The sequence below is a fragment of the Camelus ferus genome, chromosome 10, assembly GCF_009834535.1.
Source record: "Camelus ferus isolate YT-003-E chromosome 10, BCGSAC_Cfer_1.0, whole genome shotgun sequence".
NCBI classification, from domain to species: domain Eukaryota; kingdom Metazoa; phylum Chordata; class Mammalia; order Artiodactyla; family Camelidae; genus Camelus; species Camelus ferus.
The window spans coordinates 60,936,489-60,955,371 of record NC_045705.1 but is presented as its reverse complement, the minus strand read 5'-3'; the positions used below and the strand labels follow the sequence as shown (position 1 = coordinate 60,955,371).

General features: G+C 52.2%; 2 protein-coding genes and 1 long non-coding RNA gene across 9 annotated transcripts in view; 1 reads left to right on the top strand and 2 right to left on the bottom strand.

The window, feature by feature from the left end:
- The window catches only part of ACER3 (alkaline ceramidase 3), a 198,693-nt gene extending 197,401 nt beyond the window's left edge, over positions 1-1,292 (bottom strand). Inside the window, exon 1 of the mRNA XM_032489481.1 lies at positions 1,221-1,292. The gene's annotated coding sequence lies outside the window, so the exon portion shown is untranslated. The remainder of the gene's footprint in view (positions 1-1,220) is intronic.
- The window catches only part of TSKU (tsukushi, small leucine rich proteoglycan), a 33,805-nt gene extending 17,669 nt beyond the window's left edge, over positions 1-16,136 (bottom strand). For 3 of the 7 annotated variants that reach the window (XM_032489467.1, XM_032489466.1, XM_006173319.3), the window contains exon 1: positions 412-1,196. The gene's annotated coding sequence lies outside the window, so the exon portion shown is untranslated. Of the gene's footprint in view, positions 1-411; positions 1,197-1,220; positions 1,355-15,903 lie in introns of those variants that run through there. The other 4 variants (XM_032489464.1, XM_032489469.1, XM_032489470.1 and 1 more) reach the window with 3 other exon arrangements.
- Positions 14,374-18,605, top strand: LOC116666483. The gene is made up of 4 exons (XR_004323371.1): positions 14,374-14,434; positions 17,314-17,364; positions 17,812-17,869; positions 18,462-18,605. It is a non-coding gene; the product is annotated as an uncharacterized LOC116666483 (long non-coding RNA).
- The last annotated feature ends 278 nt before the right edge of the window (positions 18,606-18,883 follow it).

Here is an 18,883-nt window from a genome sequence, read left to right as displayed (position 1 = left end):
CTTGGTTATTCCCACCGCATGTTCTGTCCCACGAGGGACCTGTCACTCTTATCCATAACAGGGTGACTGTGGCTCAGAAAGGCTGAGCAACTTGCCTAGTGCCCTATTGTGGGCCAGTGGACTGTCCATTGGAAACTAGTGTGAGCAAGGTTCCTCCTCCCTGCAAGGCCTTGGGCGGCAGTTGCCTTCTCATCTACGGGATCAGAGGGCTAGACCCCCTACCCTAAGGGCTAGATGCAAACGGAAAGCAGATCTCAAAGCGGAACTGGGGACTGGGGCTGGCCTCTCCGACAAGCAGACGCGTTTCTCGGTCACATACACTTTCTCCGAGAAGCGTGGAGTGTGCAACACCGGCTGCCCACTCCTCTTCTCACTTCAGCCCCAGATCGGGGCCCAGGACCGGGTGCTTACCTCTCTCCTTACAGCTGGTTCGGCTGGGGTGTCCGGCACGCTCTGCCCAGCCTTGGCTTAGGTCAGTGCCCAGGCATTGCCGATTCCCACATCCACCGATCCTATACTATCCCCTCGCGGCTCTAAGGACCCCTGGAGGTGAATGAGGGGACGGTTGCTAGCGCCCCCTGCCCGGGCTGCAGCGGGGAGGAGGACGGGGGCTGTTGCCCGAGGAACCAGGAGAAAAGTTTGAAGCCAAGTCGGGGGCCCGGGTGGACAGCAGGGGAGCGAGGAGTCGGGGCGGTGTCTGGCTCTCGGCGCGCACACACTCCACGGCCACCCAACCCAGACACGTCGACAGGCCCAGACCACGTACGCGGGCACACAACGACGCGCCCACCAACATCCATAGCCAAATGCGGGCCCACGGAACGCGGACATTGGCGCGAAACAGACTCCCCGAATCACGGACACACAAAAGCACAGGCAGATACACGTCCCAGGAACAAAATCCACAAAGACTCGCAAACGCGAGATGCACGTGTCCGCACAAAGACCCTAGAGGCGCCGGTCCACGCCCACGGCCCCCTGGCAGAGCCTTTGTCTCCTGAAAGCCCCCTTCGAGGTTCGGGTTCCCCACTCCGGCCGAGCCCCGGGCGTCAGGCGGCCGCTGCTGACGCTCTGGGTCCAGGAAAAGTTGAGGGCCCCCCGGCCCCGCCCCTGCGGCCAGCGCCGCTCGCCCGCCGGATGGAGCAGCGAGGTTAGGGTCGGGGCTCCGGTCCTTTGCCCGCTGCGCGGACTCCCGCTCCGCCCCGGGGACGCGCACCCACCTGGAAGCCTGCGCCGCACCCGCCTCGACACGCTCACCCAGGCGGCCCGGCCGCGGGCTCTCGGGCCAGCGCTTTTCTCAGCGCGGCGCGGCGCGGCGCGGCCCGCCCCCCGCCCCCCCCCGGCCCCCGCCCGACGCTGGGCGCTCCCACAGCCCCCCAGCCCGCCCTGCGCCCAGTGGCTGCTCAGGCCAGCCGCCCGGCGACTTAGGGAGTGTCTCTAAAGTGCCGGCCTTTCTGGGCACGCTCCCCGCTCCGCCCCCCGCCTGCCGGCAGAGCCCGCGCCGAGCCCGGGTTCCACCCTAGGGAGCGTCTCAAAAGTGCTCACGTAGCTCCCGCCCATTCCAGTCGGCCTTGCTCCCAGCTTACTGCATCCCGGGTCCCTGCCCCCTTCCCCGGAGCGCCTGAGCAATTTAAGCAGATGGCCGCCTCACGGTCGGGAACATCTGGAGGTCGCTAGTGTGTGTGTGTGTGTGTGTGTTGTGTGTGTGTGTGTGTGTGTGTGTGTGTGTGTGTGTGTGTGTAGAGGGAGACAGAAAGAGGAGAGAGAGATGTCGGTAAGGAAGAGATTGGGTGGTAAGGGTTCCCTCTTCTCGCGTTCATCACCCCACTTTTTTAAAACGAGTTAAAGAGGAGGTCCAGAGATGTTATTGAGAGGGAGACCAAGAGTCTGAAGCAGAGATAGAGTGGCTGAAAGACGAACTCTATCTTTCAGAGTTCTTTTCAGCTCTTTTCAGAGAGAAGAGCAGGGCTCCGGGAGAAAGGCTGGCAAGAGAGGAGAGAGGAAGCAACAGACTTTTTGTTTTCTTTCTGGAGGGAACCATGGACTTCTGGTTGGATTTCTAAGATGGGAAACTGAAAGTGTGACTAGGCAGCAGTTTAAGTCTATTCCTCCCTCTGCAGCCCATCCTCTCTTACCCCTCTTTATGGGAAAAAGGGCAGGAAAGCATTCAGAAAAACTTTTTAACATAGGGGTTGGGGGGAGAAATTGCCTGGTGGATGCATTTCCTACAAGGAGGTATAGGGGAGAGTTTGAGTCTCCCTGTCTAAACACCAGACAGCATGGTGGGGTGAGGGAGTGTGGGTTCTCAGGCACCCGAGAGGTATATGGCCTGGGGGTTGAGGGAGGTTTTGGCCTTGAACCCTGGACCTCCTAGGAACTTTCCTGCTGTGCAGAGATTAAGCAATGTTCCCCTTGCATTGGTCCAGACTTGCACATCCAGTCTTATTGCTCCTTCTTTCCTTACTACTTAATTTTTCTCATTAAAAAAAAAATTGCTCGGGCTTGTGTGTGTGTCTGCCTATTTGCCTGGGGAAAGAGGTAGGTAAGTACGAAGATGGGAAGGGAGGAGTAGAGAGAAGCCACCACCTCAGGCCTTGGGGGCAGCAAAGTCAAATCTGCCTCCCAGAAAACAAAGTGCTCTTGCAGGTCCTCCTCTGACACTCAGTCTGTGTGCTTGTGTGGTCCAGGCAACTCTGCTTACCTGGGCTGAGACCTGGGTCCCTGAGGGTTAGGGGGATGCAGAGAAAAGGCTGGGAGCCTGGTCTTATCAGTGTGGGACAAGGAGAGCTCCCCCTCTCTCCTTTCTGCCTATCATCCTCCCCCAGTTGGAATCCCAGCTTTTAGAACCCGGAGACCACCAGCTCAGACATCTCTTCAAATGGACTCTGAAATTGTACTACAGGCCCCTTTGCATCCAGTCACCTCCTCACAGTCATGTTTAATAAGTGGGCCGCTGAGATTCAACTCTGCATCCCCTAGTGGTTCTCTGTGCATCCTCGGGCCCTTAAGAGGGCTCGGGGCCCTTCTTGCGCCTACCTCTGCCTAGAGGGGAGGGAGACCCGCAAAGCAGTGTTTGGTGAGACCCCAAGATTGGACAGGGTTCAGGTTCCAGCCCTGCTGCTTACCAGCTCTGGGCAACTTTAGGGAAGTTACCTAACCTCTCTTCGTTTCTGCAACTGGAAAAGAACTGTTGTGGGGGGTAAACAGGTAACTTAGTCAAGCGTTAGTCCTGCTCACAGGAAACACCGTTGTGAGTTGTTATTGCCGTTATTATTACACCAAGACGTCACTCATCGGGGACAGGGTAGAGTCTGGAAAGCTAAGCAGGCCTGGAAGGGGAGGAGACAGGGGAATTGTCACGTGACCTCTGCTCATCTAGCCCACCTGCTGGCCACCTTGTCCTCTCTCACTGGGGAAGGGACCTCTTGCAAAGGACCCCCTTTTTCCCTGGCCTAGAAAACCTGCATCCTCCCCTCCCTGATGTGGTGTTGTGCAGTGCGGCTCAGACTCAGCAACCGAGCAATGGAGAGATATGCTCAAGTCCCAGGGAACCTGGGGATGCAAACTCCCACGGTCCTTTACACGCAGGCACTAGCCAGTGGGGCTGGAGGCTCCAGGCCTCTCCAAAGGGCCTCTTACTTCAGGTAAGCCTGACAAACCACCCTTCACACCTTGGCTGGCAGCTATTGGCAGTTTCAGAGGACTTCTACATTCATCATTTTCCTTGAGCTTCCCTAAATAGGAGGTGGCCTCCAGGGACTTTGGGTGGGGAATCTCCATCAGTCCTCCCCGCTCCCCCACAAGGGTCTCTGCCTCCAGGCTCCCCTCCTGTCTGTTGTCCACACTGCGGCAAAAACGACCTTTCTAGATTGCACATCTACAAAATGGATCATGACATTTGCCCTCTTAAAACCATTCAGTGGCAAAAGCCAGACTCCTTGCTTGACATTCAAGGCCCCTGTGATATTCTCCCCTCACTCCTACCTCTTCAGCCTCATTTCTGGCCACTCTCCTCTTACACATCCCAAGCACTAGTCCTCTAGTCACAGGGAACTAGATGGAGGGAGGAGAGGGAGGGAACTGTCTCTGCATTCTTCAAATCTCTGTCCAAATTCCCCTCCCCAAGGAAGCCCTTGGCCTGGCAAAGTTGGCCCCTCCTTCTATTATGTTGCCACACCCTTTGTACATATGCACTATCACTTTCCCCATTCTCATCACCCTTCTTGTGGTCATCTTGGGTGTTATCCCATGCCAGGGACTGTGCTGGATACTTTTAAGGTTATCACATCCTTTAATCCCTGTAACAACCAGCCAAGATTGATAGTGGTGAGGCCCAGAGAGGGCAAGAGATCTGTCTGGGGTTACACAGCATGTTCTCTGCAGACCTGAAACAGGGCTCTGAGCTTTCTACTATTTTACAATCCATACAAGAAGCAGAATGGGGTGTAGTAGGGAGGCCTTGGAACCTAGGAGTCCCAGGTGAAAACCATTGCTCTATCCCTGGCTACCTATGGGCTTTGGGCTAGTCACTCCCTGCCCCTGAGCCTCAGTTTCCTTATCTGTAAAAGGAGAATAAGTAAGAAACCCTATCTCACAGGGATATAGGGAGGATCAGACAAATTAATACAATATTACAAATATGTTGTAAGTTGTAGGGCGCTGTGTGCTTTTAATTGAATTACATGCCCAGCCACACTGCAGCTGGGGGTATTGGTTGAGGATCTCTTTTCTCTCAGAACTCTCCAGACTGGAGGTAAAAGGTGCCTTTAGTCCCTTTGGCTACCCACATTTTGAGAAAGCAAAAAGGTCTTTCTTTTTCTGTCCCTTATCATAGGTGTCGAGCCCTGACCAGAAAACCCTCCAAAACCAATGTATTCCCAGGAACTTCCACGCTCTCTTAATTATTCTTCTTGCTGCATTTTCTTCTTTCCAGTTGTCAGAAGCTGGCAGATCTAAAGTTAATAGAGCATCGGGACTACGCGTGGAAATAATGAAAAAGAAGAGCTGGAAGAAAAAATGCCAGTCCAACCTTCTTCTGATTCCAGGTTGGCCTGTGATATGTTGTGGTTTTTAAAAGCGCCTATGGTGATTCTTATGTCAGTACAAGGATTGGGGGACAAGGCAGAATGCCTTAGGGTTTGTAAAGTCCTTCCACACACAATCTCGTTTTTAAACCTCTAAGCCAACTTCTTGGGTAGTCTCTTATCACCTCTATTTGACAGATGCGGAAATTGAGACTCAGAAGTGACTCATCCAGGGTCACACAGATAGAACTTAAAACTGGGTCTTGGAGACAGAACTCCAGCCGTTCCTCTGTGGGGCCAGATTCTGTGCACGGGCTTTGCTAGTGTCTCAGCAGTCACCGTACGACAAATACTCCTCCCATCCTGCCAAATCAAATGCTTCCCTAAATATTTCTCTCCCACTCTCCCACCTCCGTGCGTTCCCCCTGCCTGGAATGACTTTCTCAGCCCAATCTACCAGCTGCAGTCCTAGCTGTCTTCCAAGCCCGGCTGCCTCCTCCACAAAGACATTTCCATCTCCCACACTTTGTCTTCCTTTGAGCCTGGAAGCACTTGGATTGTGCCTCTCTGCAGCCCCCTCTCCAGCCCTGCCTTCTGCTGCCACCTGATACCTCAACATCTTCAGCTGTTGGGGTTCCCTGAAGATTCTGGCAGTTCCTTGCTGTCTCCATGTCTTTGCTCCTGCTGTCCTCTCTAAGGAAGTGCCCCTTGCCCTACCCCCTCTCGTACTAATCATTCAGAATTCAGCTCAGGTTATCACTTCTTCAAGGAAGCCTTCCCTGATTGTCCCAATCCTTAACTCTACTGTTAGAGGCCCTTCCTCTGTGCTTCCATGGTACAGTGAGTGAATTAATCCATGTAGAAGGTATAGAATTGTGCCTGGATATAGTGAGCGCTTGATGACTATTGACAACTACTATTATGATTTATTCATTCATTCTACAGCATGGGAAAAACATTTGTAAAACTGGACAGGGAAACAGAGGCAGGGGCCTGATTTTATCGCTCAGGAGAACACAACGTGAGATGTTCTTTGGTAGGCACAGAGATTTTTTTTCTCCTACTACAGAGAAAAAAATGGAAGGTGGCTTTGACCTTGAGTATGGGGAAGAGACCCAGTAGAGAGGGAGGCTCCCTCAGTTAGAGCCATGGACTTCTGGTCGACCCTCTGAGCCAGGAGATCCTGGCTTGCAAAGAGGCAGAAGACTGCTGGTCAAATCTACCAAGGCCTCAGCCTCCAGATTTCCCAGTATGGTGGTGGTGGTGGGGCAGCGGGAACAAATGGTTTCCTGAGTTGCTATCAGAGCTGGTCTCCTGCCAGGAGGCCAGGTCCAGACCTCAGGCACTGCCCTTCCCTAGCTTGGCTTCCAGGCTTCCTCTGACCCTTTGCCCTCATCCCTGCATCCAGGAGCTAAGCTGACCTGTGTGTTCGGACAGAGTATGATGGCATCTGCCACCGTGGTGGCAACATGGCAGCTGAAGGGCCCTTGGGGATCAGAACTCAGGCATTCTACTCTGTACAGGGAGACTGAGGTCCAGAGAGGGGGAGTGACTTGTCCCAGGTCATAGAGCTAATGAATGGGAAAGCTTCTAGACTCCCAGTCAAGAGCTTTTTTAAACTCTTTGCATCACCACTGTAACTACGTATTTCCCCTTCATCCATGCCGCCCTTCCATCTCTCTGTCCTACTATCTTTACCCACTGTCCATCCATCCATCCAACAAATGTTTACCTATCGAACCTCTGACACATCAGGTCTGGTGCTGGGCTCCTGGAGCTTGCAGTTGGGATGGGGGCACTGACACAAATGTGTTTAAGATCCTAAAGAGTTTTGGATGCTTTGATAGAAATCTGTGCAGAATATTCAGAACAGAGAGGGGCCAGGTTCTAGTCAAAGCGCTGAGGAAAGCTGCCGTGGTTGGGAGAGCCCTGCTGGGCATGGAGGGATCAGGACTATGGGATTCAGGAGGAAGTTCAGGGCATTTCAGCCAGAAGGAGCAAAGACCAGAGGGGAGAGTATAAAGCAGTAAGTGGTTCAGTGCAGCTGGGGTACGGGGCATGAGAAGGCCCAGTGAGGGGCAGGTCTGAGAGAAGGGAAGCACATCACAGGGCATGGGGCCCTGTGGGCTGGCCGAGGGGACAGTCCTTGGTGCCACATGCATGGGAATCTCTGGTGAGCTCTTACATTGTCAGGTGCTCATCTGAGAGAGCCCCAGCGAAGGTGCCCAGGGAGGAGGGAAGGCTCTGGGAGACCTCGTCCCCTGTCCTGTTAGCCTGTCAGTCTCCTTCTTGAGACCTTACACCCCTCACCCTACACACTACTCATTCCCTCCCTCCTCTGTCCCCTCCTCTGCCCCTGTCTCTCTCTTATTTTAGCCTGTCAGTCCTTATCAATTACCTGGACCCTCTGCCCTTTCCTCCTTGTCTGATCTGTCTTTCTGACAAGAAACAGATTGTGTCCTACCACCACACTCTGCAGGAAATGGGTCCCTGGCTGGAGGTCAGGACTTGGGATTCCAGGCCTGGCTTTGTCACCAACTAACCTGGACAAGAACAGCTTATTAATAATAACATGTTTGCAGGGCCATTTCCCGCCGATCAGGTCTGTTGGATCATTGTTTTCTTGGCCCCTTGCTACAGCGCCCTCTATAGGCAGCGGTCTCATCTACACCATGCTGCAGGAGCCTTCCAGGCTAGTCTAGTCCTTGAGGGCCAATGAACTCTGGGAACTTTGTTATCAGGCTTGGGCTGCATGATTACATTATTGCGTGCAAAGGGTTGTGTGCTCAATTTATTACCATCTGTCCCAGGGCAAACAGAATTGCAGAATACTACCCCCACACAAGTTGACTCTCAGAGAACGTTAGAATCTTTCCTATTTATAAGCAAACAAATTCTATCAAGAGGTTTTCAGATTTCTTTTCTCTCCCTTTCTTTCTTTGTTGCTTTCTTTCTTTTTCTTTTTTTTCTCTCTCTCATTCCTTCTTTCTTTCTCTGTCTCTCTGCTTGTTACAACAGCCCATAGTAACAAATGCATATTATCACATGACCAGGGACACAGATATATATACATACAGCTGAAAGCAGAGTTTGACAAAACAATACTTCCTGTGGTGGTACACTATGATATTTTATTTTCTCTCCTATCCTATTCCACTAAGAGTAACAATGGTGGTCCACAACCCTGAACATTGATTTCACATCCCACTAACCAGTTACAATGGGAAATTAGAGAACCTCTATTTTAGTATCTCCCATGTTCAGATAAAACAAGCCAAAAGAACAAAGGAATACTTCCTGCAGCCTGCAGTCATGGCACGCTCCCTCCCTAGTCATTTCTCTGATACATTCACTTCGAAATATTCACTGAGCATTTACTGAATTCCTCGCCTTGCATCAGTTAAACTTCTTAAATGATAGTCTGGATGTGATAGTCTTGTTTTCACTTTCCCACCTCCCACCTTTCTACCTTCTAGAAAACCATAAGCTGCCCCTTCCTACTGCTAAGCTGCTCATACTGGCTGACCAACCCTCACCGTGTGTCACAGCTGGGACTCCTCCAAGTCTCCTCCTCTCCCTTCCTCACCCCCATGGTCGGTTCATCCCCAAGCTTCTCAAATCTGTCTCTTCTCTCTGTTTGCATCACCTGATCCTGGTCCAAGTGATGGTATTTCTTGCCTAGACCATGGAAAGACCCAAGGTCTCCCCACCTGCATATCATCACCTCTAGACCAAGCTCTTCGGAGCAGTCCAAGGGTTTCTTTAAAATGCAATACTAATCTGTTCTCTCCCGATTTAAAATCTTCCCATGGCCATTACTTCTAGGATGAAGTTGTAATTGTTTACTGTGACCTTGTGTAACCTGACCCCAGCCTAACTCTCCTGCCTCACTTCTCGCCTGAATTTCTGCATTCCAGACATAAGCAACTACCTTCCATTCCTTGGACAAGGTGCCCCCACCCCTATCCCAGACTTTGCCCCTGATGTTCTTGTGAACTAGAACTCTGGTTAACGTCCACCTCTGCCTCCAGGTGCAGCTTAGCTGGCAGCTCTTCAGGAGGTCTTTTCTGACCCACTACATGTGGGTCTGTGCTCTGCCCAGGGCTTCTGCAACCCCCCCTGCCTCTTCCATCACGGTCCTCCCCACACTGTCAGAACGGGCTCACGCTTGTACTCTCTGCCTCTGGACTGTAAGCTCTGTGAATCCAGGGACTCTGCCAGTGCTGGCTGCTGTGTCCCTGATATCAAACTCAGAACCGTCATAGCACATCATAGGCACTTAATGAGAATGTGTAGGAGAATGGGCTTTTAGACTTCATGAATGTTGGAAGCATAACAGAACCACCACGGTGTTAGGGACAGGAACCAGATGTTTGGAACAGAGACTGTTACATTCAGAGTCATCAGACATAAGAATCATGGAAATACAGTGATTGGATTTAGATGATGTAGATTTGTGGGACCAGAGACTATTCAGTTCAAGCAAGTTGATGAAAGCCCTTTCTCTGACTTTCTGGTTGATTTTTAATAAAGCACTGATAAGAGGCCCTTCCCATCCAGTCTGGGGCTTGTCAGTGATGAGACCATGGACTCTGACTGTGAACGTGCACATCTTGCTCCCTCTGACTTGAGGGAGTCTCCTTATAACCAAACAACTGTCTCGGTTTCTCCCTGGGAGATCTGGTTGGGTTATTTTACTTAAATTGCCTGTGCTCTGGGGCTTATTTTCCTGGTGGCCAAAGGACAGGGCCTCTGCCCTGGCCTGACGTGCATCGGTGCTCAGGGCTAGGGCCTGGGGGAGGGGACAAGCACCCTTCAGGAGGGATTCTCTACAATCAGGAAAGGCCGAACTGCCTTCAAAGCCTGGATGTTATAGGTAGGGAAACTGAGGCTCAGAGAGGGTAGATTCTTGTCCAGGATCACACAGCATGCTGGGGCAGAGCCACAGATAGAATCCACTCCCTTGGACTCTGAATAGTCTCCTTGAATTCCCAATCTCCCTGGTTCTAGACTATCTGGAGGCATTTGCTTTGGTCTAGAACATCAGGAATGATGCTTGGGGTTTCTGAAAATGGTGGTGAACAGGGTTCATTCATCAGCTGGTGCCAGATGGTTACATTCTGGGTCCAACAGCTAAGCAGAGAGTTCTGGTAATTATTCCTTCTATGACCATGGCAAGGTCATGTGTGCGAAGTGATTCTCATACCCGTGTGTGAAATGAGAAGGAAAGAGGCATTTAGGTCAGAATCTGCGTTGAGTGCACACATTACTTCCTCTGATCTCTGTTGTTTAGATGAGGCAATTGCGGCTCAGAGGGGTACAACAACTTGCTCAAAGCCACTCAGCTCAAGGGTGGAAGAGCCAGGACTGCAACCTGATTCTCTGATTCTGAGGCCTGGGCTATTTCGGCTCCACCATGCTGCCTCCCTACGCACTCACTACTTCATGCCCTGGAAACTGGACCAAGCAGGGAGGCTGCCAGGAAAATGATGGGCCACAAAATATGCTGGGAACAACCAGAGAAAACAGGAAGGTGCTCAACTCTTAGACACACAGACCTGGGGCTGAATTTTAGCTCTGCCTCTTCCTCTGGGCTCCTTTAAAGACTCCATTTCCTTTTTTGTAAAGTAAAGGAAATGATGACCTTCTAAGGTAGTAGAAAGGATTCAATGAAGTCACTTATGTAAAGTGGGCCACGTATTTACACAGTAATTACTCAGTAAGTGTTTATTATGATCAATAATAGTAACGATAATCCCTCACAATAAACATTTTAGGAGGTGGACAGTAAAGCCTTGTTGAACAATAGGGGTGCTCAGTTCACCTGCCCTCAGAGCTGAGAGCAGAGGGTAATGGATTAGCTGGCAAGGGAGGGGACTACTGTTTCTGAAGCTCCTGCTGTGCTCCAGGTATGACTACTGGCATCACCTCTGTGAATGTCCCAACAAAAAGTGAGAAATTAGTCTGATTTTAGAATCGAGGAAACATAGGCTCAGAAAGAGGCAGTGGTTGGATGGCTTTCGAGGGGCTGGGAGGAGATTTAAACCCCGGCTGCGGCTGCTGGACCTGAGAGACCTGGAGGGCTCAGCCAGGCCCCTCCAAGGCTCACACCTCCCAGAACTTCAACCAGAGCTGGTGAGTTGGCTCCAGCTCACCTGCTGAGAGGTCCTTGTGCTGGGTCACCTCGGACCCTATGAGTGGGCTCTGGTCCCAGGCGGCAGCACACCAACCATTAGGGGTTTGCCCCATAGCTCTGCTGGTGTCAGCATCTCAGTGTTCTTGAGGGATCACAAGGGGAGCCCCCATGCAGCCTCCTTTCCCATCCATATACATAGCCGATGGTCACCTGCACCAGGTGACAGGTCCCCAGACACATCAGTGCTTTCCATCCTCCAAACCTCTGCTCTGCTGTCTCCACTATTCTTAATAACCTCTCTTCTTAACTCCAAAGATTGAAATCCTGAGTGCCTCTAGTGAAAGGCCTAGGAGCTGGGAGGTCAAGGTCTGTCCTCAAAACCAGGGCCTGAGTGGGAGGGAGGTAGGGTGAGCTGAGTGGAGGGAGGCAGGAAGCAGAGACCGAGATGAAGGAGGAGGGAGGGCGGGGAGGGAGAGGAGGAAAGGGTGAAAGAGCAGGGCAGCACGCAGGGCGCTGTGACCCAAGGGTATGTGCCCAGGGCCAGTGCGTGACTGAACTCAGGTGCCCTCCCAGATGGGTGAATAAAGTTCATCAGCCACCAACTCTGTGCTTCCCGAACAAACATCTGGGGAATGATTATATAAGGGAGGATGCTTCAGCTCATGGTAAGCAGCCGGGGTCAGTGAACCGTCTGTGGCGGGGGTGGGGGCGAGGGCTGCCCTCCCACCCCAGCCAGTGCTAAGTCCTACTATTTGGAGCTGAAGGGCAGGCCCAGTACTGAAAAGAAAAAAAGGATACTTGTCTGTCAACCTGCTTTCATTTTAATTTCTGGTGATAGTCACAGGAATTCAACATTTGTGGACTGTTTCCCAGGGTTCATGCCATGGTTACCTTTGATGGTCGTGGTGACCCTGGGGGTTGGGGATCAGAAAGGTTGCCCACAGTGAGAAAGAGGCAGAGCTGGAACTTGAAGTTAGTTTTTGTGCTGTTGTCATCTGTGATGGTGACTCCAGTCAATAAAACTTAAAGTTAACAACTTGGCTGAAGCTTACAATGGGCAAGATACAGTTTTTGTCTTAACTCATTTAATCCTCACAACTCTTTGAGGAAGGCACTACTGTTATCATTCCGATGGTACAGAAAGGGAAGCTGAAGCATAGGGAAGTTAAATAACTTGCTTGATTCATGGACTTACCAAGTGGTGAAGCCAAGACTTGAATCCAGGCTGTCTGGTTTCAGAGTCTGTGTTCTGAATGGATTCACTTACTTGGGGGTTCAGGGTGGAGGGAGTTCCAATGACACCACGAGGCCCCTGCCCTCTCACTCATGGATAGGGGCCCATCCAGGCCCCGTGGTCAACAGCATGGTCAGCTGGCCTGGTCCTGGATGGGCAGGTGGATGAGGCATCTCCTCCAGGGATGGCTGCCTGGCTTATTCAGCCCAGCCTGGGTAAGGGCCGGCTGGGACACCCCAGGGACTCTGGTGTCCTGTTCTGGGCTTCTTATCTCCAGGGGAAATCAGCAGACCAAGAGGCTGTTGAACTTACAAGCCCTCATTGTGTGAGCAGTGGGTGAGCATGGAAAGCGGATTCCGGTGGGGTCAGGGAACTTGGGCAGATGTGGTCAGGGAGCGTGCAAGCCCTGGCTCCGGCCCAGCTCCCTGTGCAAACCAGGCAGATCTTTGTCCCTGGCATCAGTCTCCCATCTGTACACTAAGGGGCTTGGATAGTGTGATTTCTCTGGCTGCATCCAAGCCTGGACCTTTATTTCTGAGTTATAATTCCTTAGCCATGGCTTTTATTTTCAAAGGAAAGAAACGCTTTCTTGTCAAGCACCTTCCAGGTTAGGAGGAGTTTCTGGCAGTTTTCCACTCTGGCTTTTAGTGATGGTCCTAACCCCCAAAAGAATGACTGATGGTAGAAAGTGGGGCTGCTATTCAGACTGTATGCATCGGGACTGCTTCAATGGGTGTACAAAGATGGATACACGTCTCTTTTGGTTCATAAATAGACATTTCCCTGAACTTCCTCTAGGGCTCCCTCTTCTGCCGGGTACTCCAGTAATTCAGTGGTTAGTGCCCGGTAGCCCTTCACCCTGACAGGAGTGCCAGCATCCATTTGGCCATGCTGTGTGGTCATACTGTGGTCAAGTAGTGTGAATATTACCCCAGGAGGGGCAGCAGTGTGGCAAGTGGGGTGGGGCGGGTCAGACATGTGTGTTCATGTCTTGCCTCAGCTATGGACTCCCTGTGTACCCTCTGGTCACTTCCCTTGTCTGAGTTTCAGTTCTTCAAGGTGCCCACCTCACAGGGGACAAAACACCTGGTATGCAGTGGATGCTTGGAACATGCTAGCTGCCCTGGTGGCTGGCTGATGAGAAATCAGCCTTGGATTCAGGGGAGAGGAAGAAGTGTCATGTGATACCATAGAAGAAGGGTAGATTTTAGCCAGAGAGACCCAAATTCAGTCTGGCTCTGCCACTTACTCATTGTTATGGGCTGAACTGAATTTGCCCTAAACCCATGTGTTCAAGTCCTAACCACTAGTACCTCAGAATGTGATTGTACTTGGAGATACAGTCCTTAGAGGGGTAATTAAATTAAAATGAGGTCATTAGGGCAGATCCAATTCCAATATGACTGGTGCCCTTATAAGAAGAGGAAAGTTGGACACAGACTCAAGTGGAGGGAGGGCGCCACGTGAACATGAAGATGATCTCCTACGAGCCAAGAAGTCTCAGAAGAACCTGCCCTGCCAACACCTTGACCTCAGACCTCTAGCCTGTAGAACCGTGAGAAAATAAATTTCTGTTGTGTAAGCCAGCCAGTCTGTGCACTTTGTTATAGCAGCTGGAGCAAATGAATACACTCCTCATGCAACATCGAGCTAGTTACTTAACTTCTCTGTGCTTCACTAGTGGATTAAATGAGATAATGCCTGAGAAAGCACCAGCACACAGTAGGCCCTTAGCAAATGCTAGCTGTGCCTCCCCTCCATGCCCGGGCCCGGCCTCTGGCTCTGGGTGGAGGGAAGTGGGGAGGTTACTGAGTCATCCTGCTTCAGCATGAACCTGCAGGACACCTGACCCTGGCCCTGGACCTCACCTTGCCCCAGACTAGCAGTCCTGTTCTCAGCCTCAGCCCTGGCCTTGACACTGGCCTTCTGCCTGCCAGGCTGTGAGGTGCTCAAAGTTCACAGAGCCTCCTGCCTCCACTCAGGCTCAGCAGCAGACCTGCCGTGTGTGGTTGGCCAGCTCGGCTTAGGCCCCGACACCAGGTCAGGGTTGGAGGGGCAGGGAGGGTGGCCTGGTGGGGGTCTCAGGGGTGGAGGGGTTACTGTTGTGTCTGTGGTATTTATCCAAATCTTTACACACTGTATCTCATCTGACCTTCACAGCAACCCCTCCAGGTGGGCTTGGAGAATGGGCTCCTCTAGACACGAAGCAAACTGAGACACAGAGGAGTAAAGGGGTTCCTCCCAACACAGCAAATCTGAGCTGGGATTAGGACCTCGGAATCCAGACTCAGGTTCTGGTTCCTTTCACCGCTGGGACCACTTGCTTTCCCTTCAAGGCTTTGGGGGTCTGTGGGGTGTGTGGGAAGCACATGGACCCAGGAGTCACCAGACCTGGGCTCAGATCCCAGCTGGGCCAGGGACAAGCTGTGTGACCCTGAAAAATACCCAACCCCAGCAGGCTGTTGAGAGCCTCCGTGAGAGAGGGCAGCCAGCTCTGCCCCTGGAACTCTCTAGGCCCCCAATAAATGGCAGCTATTGTGACTTTTTCATAGCTAACTGCTCAGTAACTGTCGCTGAATCAAATTCCTGGAGAGCCAGGAAGCGTGTCTGTGGGTGGGAGAGACGTCTGGCACTTCCAGGGGGCCCCAAGTCCTCCTTCCTACATGCTGCCTGCCCCCACCACCTGCCAGCCCTTGAGAGGAATGTAGTGGAAGGACCTATAGGTGAATAAGCCTGGAATTTACCTCCCCCTAGCCTGCTGTACCTGTCTGAAGCCCCTGTCTCTCTATCTGCAGTTCAAAAAACATTTTGACTTTCTTCAAAGGACCTGACACCATCCAAATTGATTTGGACTATTAGACCTTCACTATCACTTGCCCCCCTTCCCCCTCTCCAACCCCCACAGAATGAGTGTCATGCAGCAGGAATTTTATCTGTGTTGTTCCCTGCTCTGCCCCTGAACCTAGAACAGTGCCTGGCACATAGTGTCCTGTCATCATCTGTGGAATGAATGAATGAGTCCATCCTCTGTGGTCAGCTCTTTGCTGCACTTGTGGATGTTGCTTAAGTCAGAGCCCACTCCTGTTTTCTAGAGGCTTCCAGCCTGTTGTGGGAGGCAGATACAGACAGTGACCATGGTGTGACCTGCACTGTGACAGAGGGAAGGAGGCACCTGGGCTTGGGGAATCTAGAGTGGGTGGCCCCTGATCTGCTTCGGGGAGCAGGAAGGGCCACATGAGGGGGCCTGGGAAGCCTCTTAGAGAAGCCTCAGCTGAAGGAGAAAAGATGGGTATGAGTTAGAGGGACAAGGAGGGGACAGCATTCCAGGCAGGGAACAGCACATGCAAAGGCACGGCAGCAAGAGAGATCACACTGAGTTAGAGGCATGTGATGCTGTGGAGACAGGGCAGGGCCAAGCGCAGCAACTAGGATGATGGGTGCTGGGGGCAGGGAGGGGGCGGCTGAGGGAACAGCATGGGTCTGAGGGAGCCCCGCTGAGGGATGTGTACCTCTGAGCTGTTTCTTCTCCCAGTTCTCAAAGGCTGCTCCCCCACGGAGAGGCTGCCACTGTTTGCCAAGTGGCCGTGGCTGTTCCCTCTGCACCGCTGGATGTGTCCAGGCTACTGCATTCTCCCCTCTGAGCCAAAGTCTGTCTCTCTCCCAAGAGAGAATGGGCTTGGGGTCAAGGCCCGCTGGCCAGGCCGGGGTGGCTGTGAGGTCTTGGAGCAGCCACTCCCCTTTCTGAGCCCAGTTTCCTCCTCAGACTCTCGGTGGGTGGGTAAAGGGCCTTGTAGGCCTCTCCTCCCAGAGTTTTGGTGTTTTGGCAGATGGAACAGTGTCAGGGGAGAGTGTGGTGGCTTTTCCAGTCAGAAGACGCTACCCAGCGGCCTGAGGAAGTGTGACTCATACCAGTCTGGCTGGGGTGGGGATCAGGCTTCTGGCTCCTCCTCCTCCAGTCAGCAACCTCAGGGCCCAGGCATCCGTGGGGTAGCCCTGAAGCCAGAGAAATGGTCTGTCACAGACTCTCTTGGTGACCTCAAGTTTCTGCCTCTTTTTTGGACCTTGGTCTCCTGTTTTGTAAGACAAATAGAACAGGCCTGTCCTCTTTCTGCAGAGCCTGGAGACCTACCTGCTTCTAGTCCTGGATTTGGCATTGACTCACTTTGGGGAAGTCTTTCCCGTTTTTGAGGCCTCAGTCTCCCCATCGGGTTGCTGAGGGGGTTGGACTTGAGGGCCTTGGAGCAGCTTTCCTACTCAGACATTCTCTCCAGGCTCGTAGGTCTTCTGGATCACCTGGTTCTTGGTGATCACATCACTGCCAAATACCCACCCAGGTCTGCTCGAATGCTTCCAGGGGAGTCCACCACATCTTCTGCAGCTTCCTTCTACCTTTGGAGATTTCTAGCAGAAGGGCCATCCTCACACTCCATCTTCCTTCCTGCCTCACCCAACCCCTGGAGCCAAGCTTGTCTTCAGAGGCTACAGAACTCCTTGTAATTTAAGAGCCCCTAGGCATTGGGAGCCCTGGCCAGGCCTTGTGCTGGATTCCAGGGACATGGAGGAACCAGAGAAGATCATGGTCCTTTAGGGGGTCAGTGTCGTAAACAGACATGTAATTTCAGTAAAAGCTTAGGGTGTGAAAGAGAATGCTGGTATACTAAAGCGTGAGTGAATGAGAAGTGAAAAGGCAGGGTGCGTGTCTCAGGTGCTAGGCCGAGAAACTTCTATGTTGCCCAGCAAGGACTGGAGAGAAGTAGACAAACCCACTAGCTCTGCCCGACCCCAGATTCAATAATAATCCAGCCACCTTTGTCTCCTGGATACTAGGCCTTGTTGCCTCATCAAATATCCTTAATATCTATCTCATTGAATCCCCACAACAATGCTGCCAGATAATAACGCTTATTCCCATTTTGCAGATGAGGAAACTGAGGCCCAGAACAACCAGATATCTTCCCAAAGTTCACATGGTCAGTACGCTTGGAGCCTGATTAAAACTAAAAGCCTCTTGCTAAGTTATGCTGCCTCTCATTTGTTCATCTGTCCCTGTCAGGATCGGGTTTGGGGTCTGCTCCCTCCCAGAGCTTCCTGAGAACCAGACACTTGTGCATTTCCTAAGGCGAGGGAGTGGGGCGGGAGGTTCCCAGCTTGGGTGGAGGCTTTGGACCTGAGTGGAGAGTCAGGAGGCTCATCGCTGTGGAGGAATTCCAGGCATCACCAGCAGCCTTGGGAGGAACGTCTTTGTGCGGGTGAGGAGGCACTCTTCCCTGAGCCCTCAAATATCCCCTCAAAGGTGGTCTTTGCTGCAGTGGCCTGGCAACGGGTAGAGCCCTGGTCTGGGGGCCCCGAGTCCAGGCTGTATCCTGGGCTGGCCCCTGACATGCAGTGTGACCTTGGATGGGGCTCTTTCCTTTCAGGGCTTCAGATGCGCTCTTCACAGACTGGAGGAGGGGACAAGCCCTCCAAGCACCACTTGTAAGTGTAGCCAAATCAAATGCCGTCTTGGTCTGATCTAGAGGGGCCGATGTGATTCTGCATGTGCTCTCCCAGCCTCTCCCAAGACCCCTCCCAAACCTCTTGGGGTTGCAGCTGGGCCCACCCTGCATCATCTTAGTGAGATGTCCTCTCATTTAGGAGAGGAGTTTCTGCAGACAGTGATTGGTCGGGAGGGGCAGGGAGGGATGAGATCAGTGCCGTCAGTTGCCTGCTGGTGAGATGAATTAAGTCCTTGGGTCAGACGGGCCATTAACCAGCTGTGTGACCTTGGGCCGAACCCTTAACTTCCTGAACTTCAGTTTCCATATCTGTAAAGTAGTGATAATAATAGTACCTACTACTGGGGATTATTAATAGTGAGGATAAAATAAGGATTAAAGGGAAGTGTGTCTGTAAAACATTTGGCACACAGCCTGGTATATTGTAAGTACTCAACAGCGTGACCTTGATGACAACGATGATGATGGTGATGATGGCAGTGAGTGGAGAAGAATGACAACAACGGTTATGTGGGCAGGATAAGACCCTGCAGGGCCCTCTCCCAGCAGGCTGGTACATTTCTTTGTTCCAGGCTTTGCACTTGCTGGCTGCCATTCCCTGAGACTCTCCTACTCTGCTTCCACAAGTGCATCCTGAGTAATCCAGGGCCCTCATGGCACCAGGCGCTGTGGATCTGAGCCTGGATGAAGATCTCATGCAGATTGGCACCCAGTGTCTGCACCCTGGGCATGGAGGGAGCACAAGGTTTGGAGGAAGTAGCAGAAGGTTTCCCAGGGGAGGCAGAATTTAGCCAAAGTCTTGATGGAGGAGTAGGAATGGGCTGGAAGAAGAGAAAAGGGTTTCGTTTTCCCTTTAAAGGCATTCCAGGCAGATGAAATAACATGTGCAAAAGCAGAGAGGTGTGAAATAGCATGCTGAGCTTGGGAGACTGCAGGAAGGTTAGAATATGGTTAGAAAGTTGGGAGCGCGTGGGGAGGGGTGAGAGCAGAGTGC